The following is a 16058-nucleotide window of genomic DNA, read 5'->3' as shown; positions in this document are numbered from 1 at the left end:
CAGTTTCCCTTCCACAAGCCTCCTATTCCCCGCTCACCTGCCTCTATATGGGTGCTTCCCCACCCACCCACCCACTCCTGCCTCAGTGCCCTAGAATTCTTCTACCCTGGGTCATCAAGCCTCCACATGACCAAGAGGCCCCTCCCAGTGATGCCCAGTAAGGCCATCCTCTGCTACATATCCAGCTGGATCCATGGGTCCCCTGCCCTGTATACTCCTTGGTTGGTGGTTTAGTCTCTGGGAGCTTTGGGAGGGAGGTCTGATGGTCAATATTGTTGTTCTTATGGAGTTGCAAACTACTTCACCTCCCACAGTCCTTCCCTAATTTCTCCATTGGGGTTCCCATGGTCAGTCCAATGGTTGGCTGTGAGCATCCTCATCAGTATCAGCAAGGCTCTGGCAGAGCCTCTCAGGAGACAGCTATACCAGGCTCCTGTCAGCAAGCACTTCTTGGCATCAACAGTAGTGACTGGGTTTGGTGACTGTATATGGGATGGATCCCCAGCTGGGGCAATCTCTGGATGACCTTTCTTTCACTCTCTGCTCCACTCTTTGTCTCATTTTTTTTGATAGGAGTAATTCTTTAATTATCATTACTTAGTCATTCATTTTCCTTCCTGAGAGTTGATAGTTGGTAGTAATTGTAAGTGTGGACTCCAGCTTTCTTGATTTCATGATGTTTCTTGCTAAATTTGGAAGTAAAATTTGAAATAGCTCAAAAATAGAATTGCAGATTTTTTTTTACCAAATAAGATGCTAGATGTGTGTTTCTTATAGATTCATTTACTAAGTTATATCCTTCTTATACCTAATTGATAAAGAGATTTTTTTTCTAGAAGGTGTGAATTTTGTCCTTCATTATTTTAATCTAGTATCCCACACTGACAGATTAATGTATACAGCATCATCAATTTAATACATGGCATTTGTTGATGATATGAATTTGTTTTTAGTATAGCTTTTCCTAGGCTTTGCCAGGTTTTATACTTTTTTTTTGGACCAGAAAACTTTGACACACTGGTTGTTTAAGAATATCTGGGGGGCTAATTGGTACAGTGCTTGCCTAACATGTAGTAATTACTTCCTAGAAATGTATATATATATAATTTCTACTGTTTGCTACTGTTTTCTTTTCTTTTTTCCTCTCTTCTTCTTCTCTCTCTCTCTCTCTCTCTCTCTCTCTCTCTCGTCATGTTTGTTTGCTTGCCTGCTTGCAACAGGACCTCCCTATATAGCCTGAACTCACAAGCACTAGCACTAATGTCATGCACAATGACCAGCCGTTGTCTTTTTAAAGAATTATTTAACTTTCAAGTTTGAGCTGTTAGACTTTGCATGTTTATTTTGAGTTGAACCCCATGGACTAAGGCAGCTATAGACTTATAGGTTACTCTGTCCCTAAAATACTACACAATAAAGCACTAGACAAATAGCAATGAGCAATGCCTTATTTGTGTTCTGTTGATTGAGACATAAAACACAATTAACTTTCTGAAATTTAATATCAGAGACGGTATTTGGGGAAGAAAGCATCTTGGGAACCATGAAATCAACTTGTATGCCAACTTAACCTTTTGGCAATTTATTTTCAGAGAGGCCAAGTAAGACAGAGATGACGGCATTAACTAATTTTCATTCTTTGATGCATTTGAAATCCCTTATAAATTTCTTGTTTTCCTTGGTATATTTAAAGGCTTTAAAATGTAATGAAATTTCTCAGCTATGGAATATGTGTCACAAAATAATCATACAGCCTAAGCATATTTGTGACAGTTTTTCCTACCAAAGAATTTAAAACGTGGTATTCCTGATAGTGTCCTCCAAGATAAACTCTCTAATAATGGAGGCACGAATCAAAATATAACTAAATTTGATGGTGAGCCAGTGGAATTTTACGCTTATGAAACCTCAAATATATCGTTTTAGAAGTTTTAGCAGGTGAAGGGGTGTGTGCGTAAATTTCCATAGGCACATGGAACAGGCTTCCGGGGAGGAGCAGGATCCTACATCTCTTTTGCTTTCTTCTCAGGTTAGATAGTGTGGGACTGACTGTTCATAGACTCATCAGACTTGAGACTGAGTTTGAACATTCGAAATGGTGATTTGCATCTGAAATGGATTCACTTCCACTTACGATTTCATTCTGTGTCTGCCTGGCTTCCTTACACTTTCCAGGGTCTACTTTTCCATTGTTCTTTGAAGGTGATTCATTCAATTTATGAATTTTTCCAGTTTCAGATTTAAAACTAGGAAAAGAACATGAATTTGAGGAGCATTAGAAAACAGTGCAATGTCAATTCACTGTTATTTATTTGTTTGTTCATTTATTTATTTATTTGATTTTTGAAATTGTAATTTGATTGGAATATTTCTTCCTTTCCTTACCTTCTTTGAAATTCTCCCATATTCTCCTCTCTGTCCCCCTTCAAATTTAAGAACTCTTTTTTTTTACTTATTTTTATTGCGTTCATATATGTTCCTAAATATAATATGCTAATTCACTCTTATGTAAGAAAAGTTGATTCACCAGAATCCATCATTTCTTCCCATTTCTCCTGCTTCCTCTCTTTCTGTCTCTGTCTCCATCTCCGTCTCTGTCTCTGTCTCTGACTGTCTCTGTCTCTGCACTCCCCTGTTGTACAAATGATGAATGGTAAAATGAAGCTGCTTTGTAACTTGACTAGGTCCTGCAATGAAAGAGATCATATAATCTCATTTATATGCACAACTCTTTCTTCAGGATTGGGAGCCACAGACATGTTTAAACCTATTTACATACTAGAGGTTATTCAGGGAGTCCTAGAAATATGGGTTTATGCAGAGGTATAGAAATGCTTGCTTACTTCTTTGGTGGCATTGTTTATTTGCTTGGTTGGTTTGGCTTTAACTCCTCTCTATTCCTCACATAAGAAATAAATGTTCGGGGTTGGGGATTTGGCTCAGTGGTAGAGCGCTTGCCTAGGGAAGCGTGAAGGCCCTGGGTTCGGGTCCCCAGCTCAAAAAAAAGAAAAAGAAAAAAAAAGAAATAAAATGTTCATATAATATTTTTTACAGAGTTTACATGCATCTTGGTATGAATATATGCATTTGTCTTGTATGTGGCCTTCTGGTTTATAGGACGCTTTTGTGAGAAACATGTTTACTGCCTGCATTAAAGTTTGGTGTAATTATCACATTGTGGAAAAAAAATCACCGAAAGATAAACAAAATTATTTTCTTTCAAATGGAACGTCCCTAAGATTTATGTGCTCTAGATAACATTAGAATTTTAAGTAGGCAAGAAATTGCAAGTGCCCAACTTAAGTTAACAATAACCAATTATCTGAATTTCCTTAGGAAAGAGGTTCTGAAAATAAGGAGTATTTTAATTCGAATTGAATTAGTCAAAGCTAGCAATAGAGGACAAATTGTATCAGAGTTAATCATCATTCTCCTTCATTTCTATCATGTTAAATTATCCATTGCAGAAATCAGTGGGTGTTAGTAGATTTTCAGGATTATGAAAATTTGTGATAATTACTCCTTGGAGCTATATAAAATGATTGCAACATGTTATTATTGAATATCAAATACACTTGAATTTTCAATACTTCCTGTACTTAAATAAAGTATTTAATAATATGGGTGATCAATATTGAAGCTAGGAATGCTAACATAATCAATTTCCATATTTTACTATTACCAGATTGATGAGATCTAGTTGGATAGAAAATATTATAAGATATATTTTCCAAATGTTTAATGCATGTTAGGGTACATAGAATGCAATTTAAGGAGATAGTTTTGAGCCTTTAATGTTGCAAATCACAACCACTGTTTTACACAGTTCCTTAAGGCTCGAAAAATCTTATGATGCATATTATATATATATATATATATATATATATATATATATATATATATAAATGTTGCCAGGTTTGTGATACAGTTAAATCTGAAGTAGGTATTCAACAAAACTACATTTGGTGATGCTGTCATTATTATTAAACAGCCATTCTCTATTTTTATGAGTGTAAGACCAGAAAGAAGAAGCTACCTTTGGAGTATGAATGATACACTGGCCAGATAGAACTACCTAGAGATGCTTGCACACATTATCAAGGGAGTTCTCAATCATTGACACCAGAAATTTTAATGAATGTAATGGTGTTTCCGGGAATGCATTAGGTCCACTTTTCATTCAAAACAAAAAGAGGATGATATTTCTCAAAGGTTGTTTCAACCATATAATTTGATGTGCATTTTATTATAATAAAAATGCTACTTGATTACAGTATGCAATCACCAGAAATGGGAAATAGACAAAGTTAGAAAATGCATTAATTTTCACCACCATTTGCGTCCAACACTACCAGGTAATTAAGAAGCCTTTTTAATGAGAGACATGTGAAAACTCTAGATCTACAACACTGCCTTCCTACTGAGACTTCTGAGACACATCAATGACTGGCAGAATTCTCTAAACCTCAAAAGGTATTCCAAAACCAAAATTATTTATAAAGCTCTCAAACCAATTGATTCACCCAAATTATCCTCCACATAGCTCACCATTTTAAGAAATAACAGCAAAGCATCTACTCCAGCATCCTAGCATCCTTTCCTGTATCTTCATCACAATTTTTCACTTGTATTTGTTTGTACAAATTGGTACTGAGAAATCACTGTAATAAATCTTTTCCTCTTTACCTCTAGTGCTACTGATCTACATCAGATACATGTTCAATTTCATCTATAATATCATATCAATTAGTATCTAAACACGTAGGTGTTAGTCTTACCACCTCAAGCTATTTTTCAAATTATTATAAAACGATATTTGCAATATATGGTGTGTTTGTGCATATATATGCATATATATGGTTATTAAAACCAGGCCAAGATTACCATTTGCATTAATGCAGTCAGATTGACAATGTCAATTATAATTTTATGTCTCAAAGAGGCAGAAATAATCCCAAACCTCTAGGAACCCGTGTTTTTTGACAAAGAAATCCAAACCATAGAATAAAAAAATCAAATCAAGAACACCATCAACAAATGGTGCTGGTCTAACTAGATATCTGCATGAAGAAAAAGCAAATAGATTCACATTCATCATCCTGTAAGAAACTCAAGTCCAAATGATTAAAAGTCCTCAACATATAACCAGTTACACTAAATTTAATAGAACAGAAAGTAGAGGATAACCTTGAACTCATTGTGACAGGAGACTTTTTCCTGAACAGAACAACAATGGCTCAGGCTTGAATATCAAAAATTGATAAATGTGACCCCATGAAACTGAAATCTTCTGTAAGGCAAATGACACTGTCTATAGGACAAAATGGAAGCCTAAAGATTGGGAAAAATTCTTCTTCATCAACCCTACATCCGGCTGAGGTCTAATACCTAAAATACATAAAGAACTCAAGAAGTTAGACACTAACAACTCCAATAACCCTATTAGTGAATATGGTACAGAGCTAAACAGGGATTTTTCCACAGAAGAATGTCTAATAGCAAAGAAGCACTTGAAGACATAGTCATCAGGGAGATGAAAAGCAAAACAACCCTGAGATCCTACCTTACACCAATCAGAATGGATAAGATCAAAAACTTAAGGGACCGCATATGCTGGCCATGATGTGGAGCATGGGGAACACTTCTATATAGCTGGTGGGATTGCAAACCTGTAAAGTCACTCTGGAAATCAAATTGGCTGATTCTCAGAAAAATGGTGTTTTTTTCTGGGCATATACCCAAAAGTTACTCCACCATCCCACAAGGACACTTGCTTAACTATTTTCATTGCAGCCTTATTTGTAATAGCAGAAATTGGAAACCAAAGAATAGATGAAGAAAATATTGTACATTTACACAATGGAATACTACTCAGACATTAAAAAGAAGGACGTTGTGAATTTTGCAGGCAAATGCGTGGAACTAGAAAATATTATCCTGAGTGAGGTAACCCAGACCCAAAATGATGTGCATGGTGTGTACTCACTGATAAGAGGATATTAGCCAAAAGTACAGGATAACCATACTAAAATCCACAGAACCATAGAAGCCAGATAATAAGGAGAGTCCAAGAGAGGATGGTTGAATGCTCAGAAGGGGGGATAAAATAAATATCAAGTTGTGCAGAAGGAGAAAATTGGATAGGAGAGGAGAGAGTGAGGGAAGCAGGGCTGGGGGATCAGGTTTAGTGAGAGCAGGGGAGAGAGAATAAAAATAGGCTATGGGCAGGGGTGGATGCAGCTTTAGGAAGTGTCAGAGACCTGGACAGGAGCGAGGGCATAATGCTGTGGAGACAACTCTATCTGACACTCTTAACACTGGGGGATATGGATACTGAAGCGGCCACTCTTATTCATATTCTGGCTTTACTCAATATGTAATTACATCTCTTGCTCTTTCAAGGGTTTTGTCTGTACCCTATTCCTTACAAATCATCCGTCTCTGCCTGCTACCTGAACATCTTGAAGTGTAAATACAGTTCTAACATCTTTCTTCATTCCAATTTCCTATGCTCTTGTGACCCCTTAGGAAGTCACTATCTCTGATGTGTACCACACACTGTTTCACATGGTGATTACCACTTTCAAAACAGGTTGAATTAATTGTAAATGGTATTGGGACATAGTGACAGTCAAAATATTGACATTTTGTATCCAAAGCTTACTTAGATCTATCATGTAGTTAAGGTTTGATATGATTACTACTAATATTACTTTGCAAATAAAATTTATTCGAGTCACAGGACTGAGCTTCACTTAATTTGAATTTGTATCATCCATCTTTTTCCATTTCATATTATTATTTACGTTTGTTCCAAGATTTATTCAAAGAATAAGTTAATCCAACTATAGGAATACTTCTAGATTAATCCTAGAAATCAAGATTAATTTGTTTTGATTCTGGACAAGCCTTAGCGTCTTAAATTTATCTTCTATAAACCAATATTGAATTTCTGGACACTTTTGTTAAAATTATAAATTAAATACATATTCCAATGTTTGAAGACAAAGAATCAATTTGTTATATTTTATTTTATTTTTTTTGGTATTAGGAGAAGATCCCAGGACTTCATGCACAATAGACAGAATTGACCTACATCCACAGCCTTTTTGTTTTTTTACTATTATTCTTAGTCAGGGTATCACTAGGTTGCCCAGTTGGCTTCAAACCAACGTCCTATGGGCTCATGCATGCCTTGAACTTTTGATTTCCCTGTTATAACTTCAGGAGTAGCTGGCATTACAGGCCGTCATCTCCAGGTTCCATGAGAATTAAAATTTCTAAAAGCCAGGTGTGGTGGATTGTCCCTACAATCCCAGTACTCTTGTGCTTAAGACAGGATTGCCTTGAGTTTGAGGCTGGAATATATACTGAATACCAGGGGTATTAGTCATGGTTTTCTAGAGTAACAGAACTTATAGAATGATCTCTCTCTCTCTCTCTCTCTGGAGGACTTATTGGAATGACTTGCAGGCTACAGTCCATCTAATCAACTGTGGCTGGCTGTGAACAGAAAGACCAAGAGTCTAGTAGTTTCTCAGTCTTACAAGGCTGGATCTTCTGTATATGCTGGAATGAAGAAGATGTCAAGTCTCAAATACCATTGAAGGAATGAACTTGCCAGCAAAATTAAGATCAAGCAGGCAAAGAACAAAACTTTCTTCTTCTATGTCCAAATATAGGCTTTCTGAAGAAGGCATGATACAGATTAAACTGAGTTTCCACTTCAAGATCTGGATCAAAGGTGTGCCCTTCATTTCTGTATTGAAGTTCACTCTAGATATAGTAAAGCTGCCGTCCAAAAACAGCCATCACACCAGTCTGTCTTGGCCACATAGAAAGTCTCTCCCTCTCTGAAATATATAATAAACTGCTTATGGTGGCACATGCTTATAATTCCAACACTCCACAGAAGAAAGTAGGAGGTTCAAAGTTATCATTGTCTACACAGCACGTTTAAAGCCAGCATGGTCTAGAGAATGTTTCTCAAAAGAGAATCAAATTTAAAGACCAAAGCACAAACTATGTAATTTACCTGTAAACTCATAAAAGATGGCCTAAAATGTAATCTGTAAAATATGTGATTTTACTAAAACAGGCATGAGGACCAAACAGAAAAGAATCAGTCATAAAGTCAGTCTATTCTTACAGTAATGTTTGTTTTTCATACGTCTATTAGCTATTTAGTATCCAAGTGCCCAGATTGCTGACCTCTTTTCTCTTGGCTGTTTTTTAAGAGAAGTGCTTAAAACTCATCTTCATTTTCCTTTACATGTATTTTGTAGATATTTTTGCCTGTATCATTGGGATTCTATTCAACATTCTAAATTTATAGCAGTCTGCTTTTTAATTCATCAATTTAATTTCAGTAAACCACAAAACTATGTTCTACATAGTAATGCTAAAAATTATTACTGATACATTATGTGTACCAAACCATAAACCTATGATTTAAGTGCATTCTTGTCTCAAATTATAGTGAAAAATGCAATTACCAATGAAAGGGTAGTATTTTGGGGCTTTAGTTTAATTTTTAAAGTATGTAATTTCTCAGCTTAATTCAAAGGTAGGACGTAAAGATGGAAACCATTGTTAAAGTAATTCTGTCCCAATTGTATTGAGATCTTCTTTGTAGCTCCCCCCCACCAGCTGAGGACCAAACCCAGGGCCTTGCACTTGCTATGCAAGCACTCTACCACTGAGCTAAATCCCCAACCCGCTTCTTTGTAGCTTTAAGCCTCTTTCTAGTATTTATTGATTTCCTATTATTTATAGGGCAAATCTAGTAGTAATTGGTTCACACCCTGTTTATATGGGAATGCCATACTACTTCAGTTTGAAATAACCTTTCTATGATGTGACAGGAATTCTTGGCCATCAGCATGGCTGTATCTACAACCAACTAAAATGGAAGTCTCTGGGTATTCCTGTAAGTCAATTTTGTTTTAATTAGATTGTTTTGAAGTAGGAAGGTTCACCCAAAATTTGGAGATCACTTTCTGATGGTCACATGCCTTCAGTCATTAACCCTGGTCCGTAAGCATTCCTTCAAAGATAATCAAAATTCTTGGTAGTTAAGGTGACACACCTGGTAAGTGGTAACTTTAGTTGAAGAATTGACCTTATCAGAATGGCCTGTGGGAAGGTCTTCGAGATATTTTCATGATTGCTATTGGATAGAGGAAGGCTTAGCCCAGTGTGGATGATGACACTCCTGAGCAGGTTGTCCTGGGTTGTATAAGGAAGCTGAATCTGTCACACTTGTACATTTCCTTGTTTGCCTTGTGATTATTGTCATTTGAAAGTGTGCCACTGGATGGAATAATAAACTAATTAAGAAAAGTCAAATTCTCCTCTTTCTTCGGGTTTGCAATTATTTTTAATTGTTTTTAAGTTATTATAGGCTATCTCTGGGTCAATGCTGTGCTATGAGCACAGGTCATTCCTAAGTGTCTTGTGAGTTTACTTCTTTCTCTGGTGACTCATCTTTTGCAGTGTAAGCAGTTCTTTATCATTTGGTTCCCCCAAAAGGAGTAAAGAGCAAAGAAGGGAAGGAAAGGAAATGCTAGTCTTTTTAGTCCCCCTGGAAGTCACTTCAACCAGAGTACAACACTGGGAAGAGGCAAGTGACAAAATTCTGCCTTTCTTTGCATCTATATGATTAGAAGCAGCAGCCAGCCCTGATATGTGCACTCTGTCTGAGAACATGTGCATAACCTGGGGCTGGGTATTTGATACTGTGCTAAAATAGGAAATGGCTGAAAAGTATCCAATTTGCCCTCTTCTGGAACATTCACATTTATATCACTCATTAAGACTTTGAAAAAATTATCTCTGGTTCTGCCAGCTTGAGTAAATTAATGGATTTCTGGTGCTACTTTCCAGCATCTCTCTGGAATTTTTCTTGTCACAGAATACATTTTTTATATTAAATTTTTTATTGGTTATTTTATCTATTTATATTTCAAAAGTTATCCTCCTTCCCATATTCCCATCCACAACCACTATCCTCTTCCCCTCCCTCCAGCTTCTATGAGGGTGCTCCTACACCCACCCACCCACTTCCACCTCACAGCCTTAGCATTTCCCTATGATGGAGTATCAAGCCTCCACAGTACCAAGGGGCTTCCCTCGCATTGATGACATATAAGGCAGACCTCTGCTACATATGCAGCTGGAGACATGGGTCACTCCTTGAGTACGCTTTGGTTGGTGGTTTAGGCCCTGGGAATTCTAGGGGGGTCTGGTTGGTAGATATAGTTGTTCTTTCTATGGGTTGCAAACCCTTTCAGCTCCTTCTGTCCTTTCTCTAACTTCTCCACTGGAGTCCCAGTGCTCAGTTCAATGGTTGGCTGTAAGCATTTGCATCTGTATTGTTCAGTCTCTGACAAAGCCTCTCAGGGGGGCAGCTTTACCAGGCTCCTGTCAGCAAACACTTCTTAGCATCAGCAATTTTGTCTGGGTTTGGTGTTTGCAGATGTGATGCATTCCTAGGTGGGGCAGTCTCTGGATGGCCTTTCCTACAGTCTCTGCTCTACTCTTTGTCCTTGCATTTCCTTTAGACAGGAGGAATTCTGGATTAAAATTTTTGAGGTGGGTGGGTGGCCCTATCCCTCAACTAGGGGCAGCGCCTATCCACTGGATATGGTCACTATATTTCTCTCTCCCCTTTGTTGGGTATTTCGGCTAGTGTCATCCTAGTTGGGTCCTGGGAACTTCTTGGGTCCTTGGCATCTGGGACTTTTTAGTGGCTGCCCCCAGTTCCTCATCCCCTGCTGCTATACACCTGCATTCAAATTTGTGACCCTCTGTACTTGAAAGATCTGTATGAAAAGAACTTCAAATCTCTCAAGAAAGAATACGTTTTTTAAAATTGACAATGAAAAGTGATTCTAGACAAACTCTGTATGATATAAACTGGAACTGTATATAGCAGTCCTGTACATAATTCTATGAGCTTTACTTATTTAAAACAGTAATCTTGTCTCTTCGCTATGAAATCATGACATCTTTGATGGACGATCTTTTAGTTACCCCTAGATCACAGTGGTCAGTGTTGTAATACTAATTACTCCAGAAAGTAGCATTTTCTTGGGCTTACACTTTTGATTTTCATATTTCTTCACTCTGAGGTGACAATTCTTCGAGATTTGTCTCCTTGAACCTTAGGAAGCACATTCCTTGTCCTATAGGACAGTCATTACTTGACAATGAACATAAATTATCTTTGGTTTCTTCTCTTTAAACTATAGTTTGTGTGGCTTCAGTGTACTTCATAGTATTGACTGTCCTACTTTGGAAATACTTGGTTCAAAATACATATCATATGGCAATTTCAGTCTCTATTGGGGAGACACTGTTGGAAAAATGACCATATTTTATGTACGTGACCAAGTCCAAATTCTGCCTCAACTTTTGGTGACCATGTGAATGTTTCAGAAGGAATAGCTGAGTACAACTTGGTTTATATGTGGAAATGTAGGTCAGTTTCACCGTTTCTATTTAAATTTCTTTCACACTTTCCTACAGAAGTTTGCCTTAAATCTGAAACTAATTAATTTCCACTGTTGCAAGTTCTGACTGTTTTAATCTCCTTCCAAAGCTCACTTTAAAACTCCTTTTTGATGAATTTCCCCTCCCACTTCACTAGTGCATGGCATTATTTTAAAGTAGTTTTTGAAGTTTTCCTGCTGAGTCAGCACCTTGTAAAAACTTTCCCAACAACAACCTGTAAAGGAATAAATAAGGAAAGAAGCTTATGATAAGTAAAGAGGAATTTAAATGTCCAATAATAGCACACAAATAGCAGCCATATAAAGGAGCATTACCAGAAGGGGGCTTTGCTTTCTTAATTAAGAGTATAGTGAAAAATAGCAGCCTCCTAGGTTGAAGAAAATGTCAGAAGGCAGTTTAGTTCTTCAGGAGAAACAAGATTCTAATTGAATAATCAGGTCTCAATAATGTGATGAACATGTTTGCATCCATCACAAGAAATACATTTTGGATATCGATACTCTCCATACTATGTAAAGTTCTCTGGAAAAATCTGATCCATAAAGCTTTTTGTAACATACTTCTTTTTATGCTCTTTTTAACTATTTAGAGCACCATATTACCTCCTAACACTTGATTATTTGGCTTTACCAAGTAGCTCACCATATGGTTTCCCTTACATTTAAAAATTACATATGTACATTTATTCATTCATGAATATATTAGTGTGTGTGTGTGTGTGTGTGTGTGTGTGTGTGTGTGTGTGTGTGTGTGTGTGTGTGCACCTGTGTGCATGATTGGACATAAGCACCTGCATGTGTTCAGGACAGAGAACAACTTTTGGAAATCTGTTCTCTCCTTGGAGAATGTGGGTCCCAGGGTTTTAACGCAAGAGGTTGGCTGGCAGGTGACTGTACCTGCTGGGAGGCAATCTTCCCTATTCCTCTTAAAGAATAAGTAAAGCTCTGCACTTTTAGCTTCTCATCTAACACTCAACCTAAGGGGATATTTAACATATTCGTCTCAGTAAATAAAGGCCTGCTTACAATGATTGTTTTCAGCTTTATTTAAACGGCTATGCTTTTTAAATTATAAGACTATAGCAGAAGGGGTAGCTTTTCTGTGAATTGAAAATATCTTGTTAGAAATATCTGTAATGCAAATATTCCAAGAGTAATGTGTACTTTTCATTGAAGCATGTTATAAAAAAAATGGCCTGCCCTATTTGTAAGCTGCCTCTTGCCTTTTATATTATGCTATGAATTTTTAAACTTCATTAACACATCAGTGGGAAACAGAATTTAAAGATCATGTTTTTTTCACATAGCACTTTTCATTATTTTTTTCTGGCAGCTCTGAAGTGAAATGTGAACTTTGGTAATGCTGAAATATCAAAACATGGTAGTTTCTTTCAGCACATCATTGGAGGCCCTTTTCTTTTTCTTTAATTGGCATATGACAAATCTATTTATCACAGGTCTTTTCTACTACATGCAGAAAATTGTTAACCTGTGGGAGTGACAGATGATTTTAAGAATGTGTAATTTTAATTGTTACTCCCTGTGTCACTGGCTTTGAAGACCTCATTAAACAATGGTAGTGCTTTTTTGGTGACATTTCAACTTTCTGTCAACGTTTCTATAATAATCTCTTTTTATCAAAAAATCAGCCTTATTAGTTGAATATGTTTAGTATAAATTACAGCTTACCATAAAAGACAGTTTTGGCAATTCATTTCAGCTTTTCATTGAAACTGGATTTTCACTGTGTTAATCTTCCCCCTAAATAATTTACAGGCTTTACTTAACATTTACAAGGCCAAAATATTTTCTAGTACATACCTTTGAGAGGGTCAATGTGATCTTGATTTCCATGCTGTCCTATAAATTTGTGAATATCTTCCTTGTAGATAGCAGAAGGCTATCTGACCACATATAGGCCAAAAAAACCCATATTTCTAGATTCAGATATTGAAAAATGTGGATTTTTATTTTCAGTCACCTCGGTCTCTTTACCACTTCTCTTAATTGTCCACTTTTCAACCAAACACATGTTGAAATTTATGCTAATGGTCATTCTCAAAGAAGGAAGTGTTTCTTTTTATAGTGTCTCTCCCTAGACAATTAATGTTATTCATAATACATAATGAATTTATTAAAAATAATTAAAAAATCGAATAGTCCAGATAATGTTTTAAATGAAACAATTAGACATAGATATTTCTGGGTAGTGATTATTTTTTTAATTTGGTAATCTCATAATTTTAGAATACTTGTCACTGCTTACTGAAGACACTACTAATACTTCCTTTTAACAATATTCAAAATAAATTCATTGTAAATTCAGTTGATGTCGCAGTCGTCGTTGTCTTCTTCCTCCTCCTCCTCCTCCTCCTCCCCCTTATTGTTCAAGTGTTTTTACATTTATTTCCTTCACTTTAAACCAGTCATTGAATTTCAACAATGATTTCTGGGGTGGAGTAGGAGGAAGGTATTCATAATGAATGAGCCCTTGGCCTGGTTGACCTTAGAAGGAAGGGAAGCTGGAGGAACAGGGACTCCCCCGCTGCCAGTAGAGAGCTGGTATGCAATGTTCTTAGCAGGTTCCAGCTCTCACAGCTCAATCAGGCCATCATCTGCTGTGGCCAGCAAGTTGGCGATCTGCTCAGTTGCCTTGGAGTCACCCTCAGCAGTGACAATGGCTGCCACCTTCTGCTGCTCAGTCTTTTCCACCAGCAATCTGTGTCTCTCTCCTTCCTAATTGGCTTCTACTGTCTCTGTGAACTCTTTCCAGAAGGTCTGATGTGTCAGGGACACGTCATCCAGGATGAGCCCTAACGTTGCTTCTCACTCTGTGAGGTCATCACTCAGTTGCCAGGAGACCAGTTCTCGCTGGTTAATCAACCCTCCAGCATCGAAATGAACCACCAACTTGAGGATCTCTGTGAGCATAGATGGCAGCATCGGATCACCACCTGCTCATCATTGCCCTCGCCGAAGCTGGTGTAACTATGAGGAAGATGGCTGGCCATAGGCCAGAATATCATGCGCAGTATGATGTTGACATTCTGCAAATCTTTGCTATCAGTGATGACTGGTACAGTGATGATTAAAAGCAGCAATCAAAGATATCTGGTTTCAGTACCCAAGGGATGAGAAAGTGAATCCCTTCCCCTACCAGTGTCCTGCAGCCATGACTCCTTCTGTTGCGTTCATTTCTACCTGCTTTCACAATGACCTTCACATGAATTCCCCAGCTGCTTTTATTCTTTTTGAAAGAAAAAAATTTATGTAACAGGTTTTATTATTTATTTATTTATTTATTTATTTATTTATTTATTTATTTATTTTACATTCTGATTGCTGCCCCATTCTCCCCCACCCCCACCTCCCACAGTCCCTCTTCCCATCCCTGACCTTCTCTTCTGAGTGGGTGGTGCCCCCCATCCCCCAGTATCTCCCCACACTGGTACATAAAGTCTTTGCAGGACTAGGTGTATCCTCTTCCACTGAGGGTTTGCTGAGTAAGTTTAGGTCACATAATATTCAGTTAATCATCATCTAAACAGATAACTAACAGGACTTACTAACAATTTTCCAGTTAATTCCTATCTGTAAGTTAAAGCCAAGAGATAAGTTCTAATGGAAAAGTTTGCCAGATGTACAGCAATGTACAGCACAGGCAATGTGAAAGACCATCTAGAGATGAGAGTGAGGACCTTACATAGCATACTGTAATGTGAATCTTTGTTTCTAGTAAGTAAAAGAAATGGGAAAGCATTCTAGGGATGTGTAATAGTGTATCAGCGAAGTATGAATTGTATAATCTGGGGCAGGTTGAGCAAACCTCAAGGACATAATTAGAACATATGTTTTTCTGGAGCCAAAATCCTGAAATATTAGAATGAAGAACAGAACATAAATCAGGTTGTGCCCTCAGAAAATTTCCTCTCACAGCAATCTATAGAATGGAGTAGATTTGAAAAGTCAAGCAGATGTACTAGCCAATTATAATATTTCATATTTGTTATGACAGTATGTGACAGTGTCCAAGATGGTAAGAACCAATGACAATTTAAAGATTTGTATAGGATAAATGATTTGAAAACTCATTCAGGGAAGCTAAAGGAGCAAAACTAATAATTCACAATTATTGACATCGAATTTATTATGTATCATGCCATTAAATAGCACTGTATAAAAAGAATCTTAGAGTTTGGGACTTAGGAGTTGGCTCAGTGAATAGGAAATAATTTGCAGTGAAAGCAAGAAGTTCCAAGTTCAAATTCCTAGCATCCTGTACATGCCTGTTTAGCATGTGGGGGTGAGGAGTGGGTAGCAACAAGTAGATTCTGGAAACTTCCAGGCATGCCAGTCTAGCTGTTAGGTGAGATTCAGTTTCAGTGGATCCAAAAAAAAGGAAGGAAGGAAGGAAGGAAGGAAGGAAGGAAGGAAGAAAAGAGAAAGAAAGAAAACATACAGAGCAAAAGAGGAATATGCTAGATGTTCTTTACTTGCTTCCACATGAACACTTGAAAACATAGGCAAATACACATACACATCCCA

General features: G+C 37.2%; 1 pseudogene; it reads right to left on the bottom strand.

The window, feature by feature from the left end:
- Positions 1-13949: 13949 nt before the first annotated feature.
- LOC116888097 lies at positions 13950-14939 on the bottom strand (annotated as a pseudogene).
- Between the last annotated feature and the right edge of the window lie 1119 nt (positions 14940-16058).

The sequence above is a fragment of the Rattus rattus genome, chromosome X (genome assembly GCF_011064425.1).
Source record: "Rattus rattus isolate New Zealand chromosome X, Rrattus_CSIRO_v1, whole genome shotgun sequence".
Taxonomy (NCBI): domain Eukaryota; kingdom Metazoa; phylum Chordata; class Mammalia; order Rodentia; family Muridae; genus Rattus; species Rattus rattus.
Note: the sequence above shows the minus strand (reverse complement) of the source record. Positions and strands in the feature narration are given on the sequence as shown.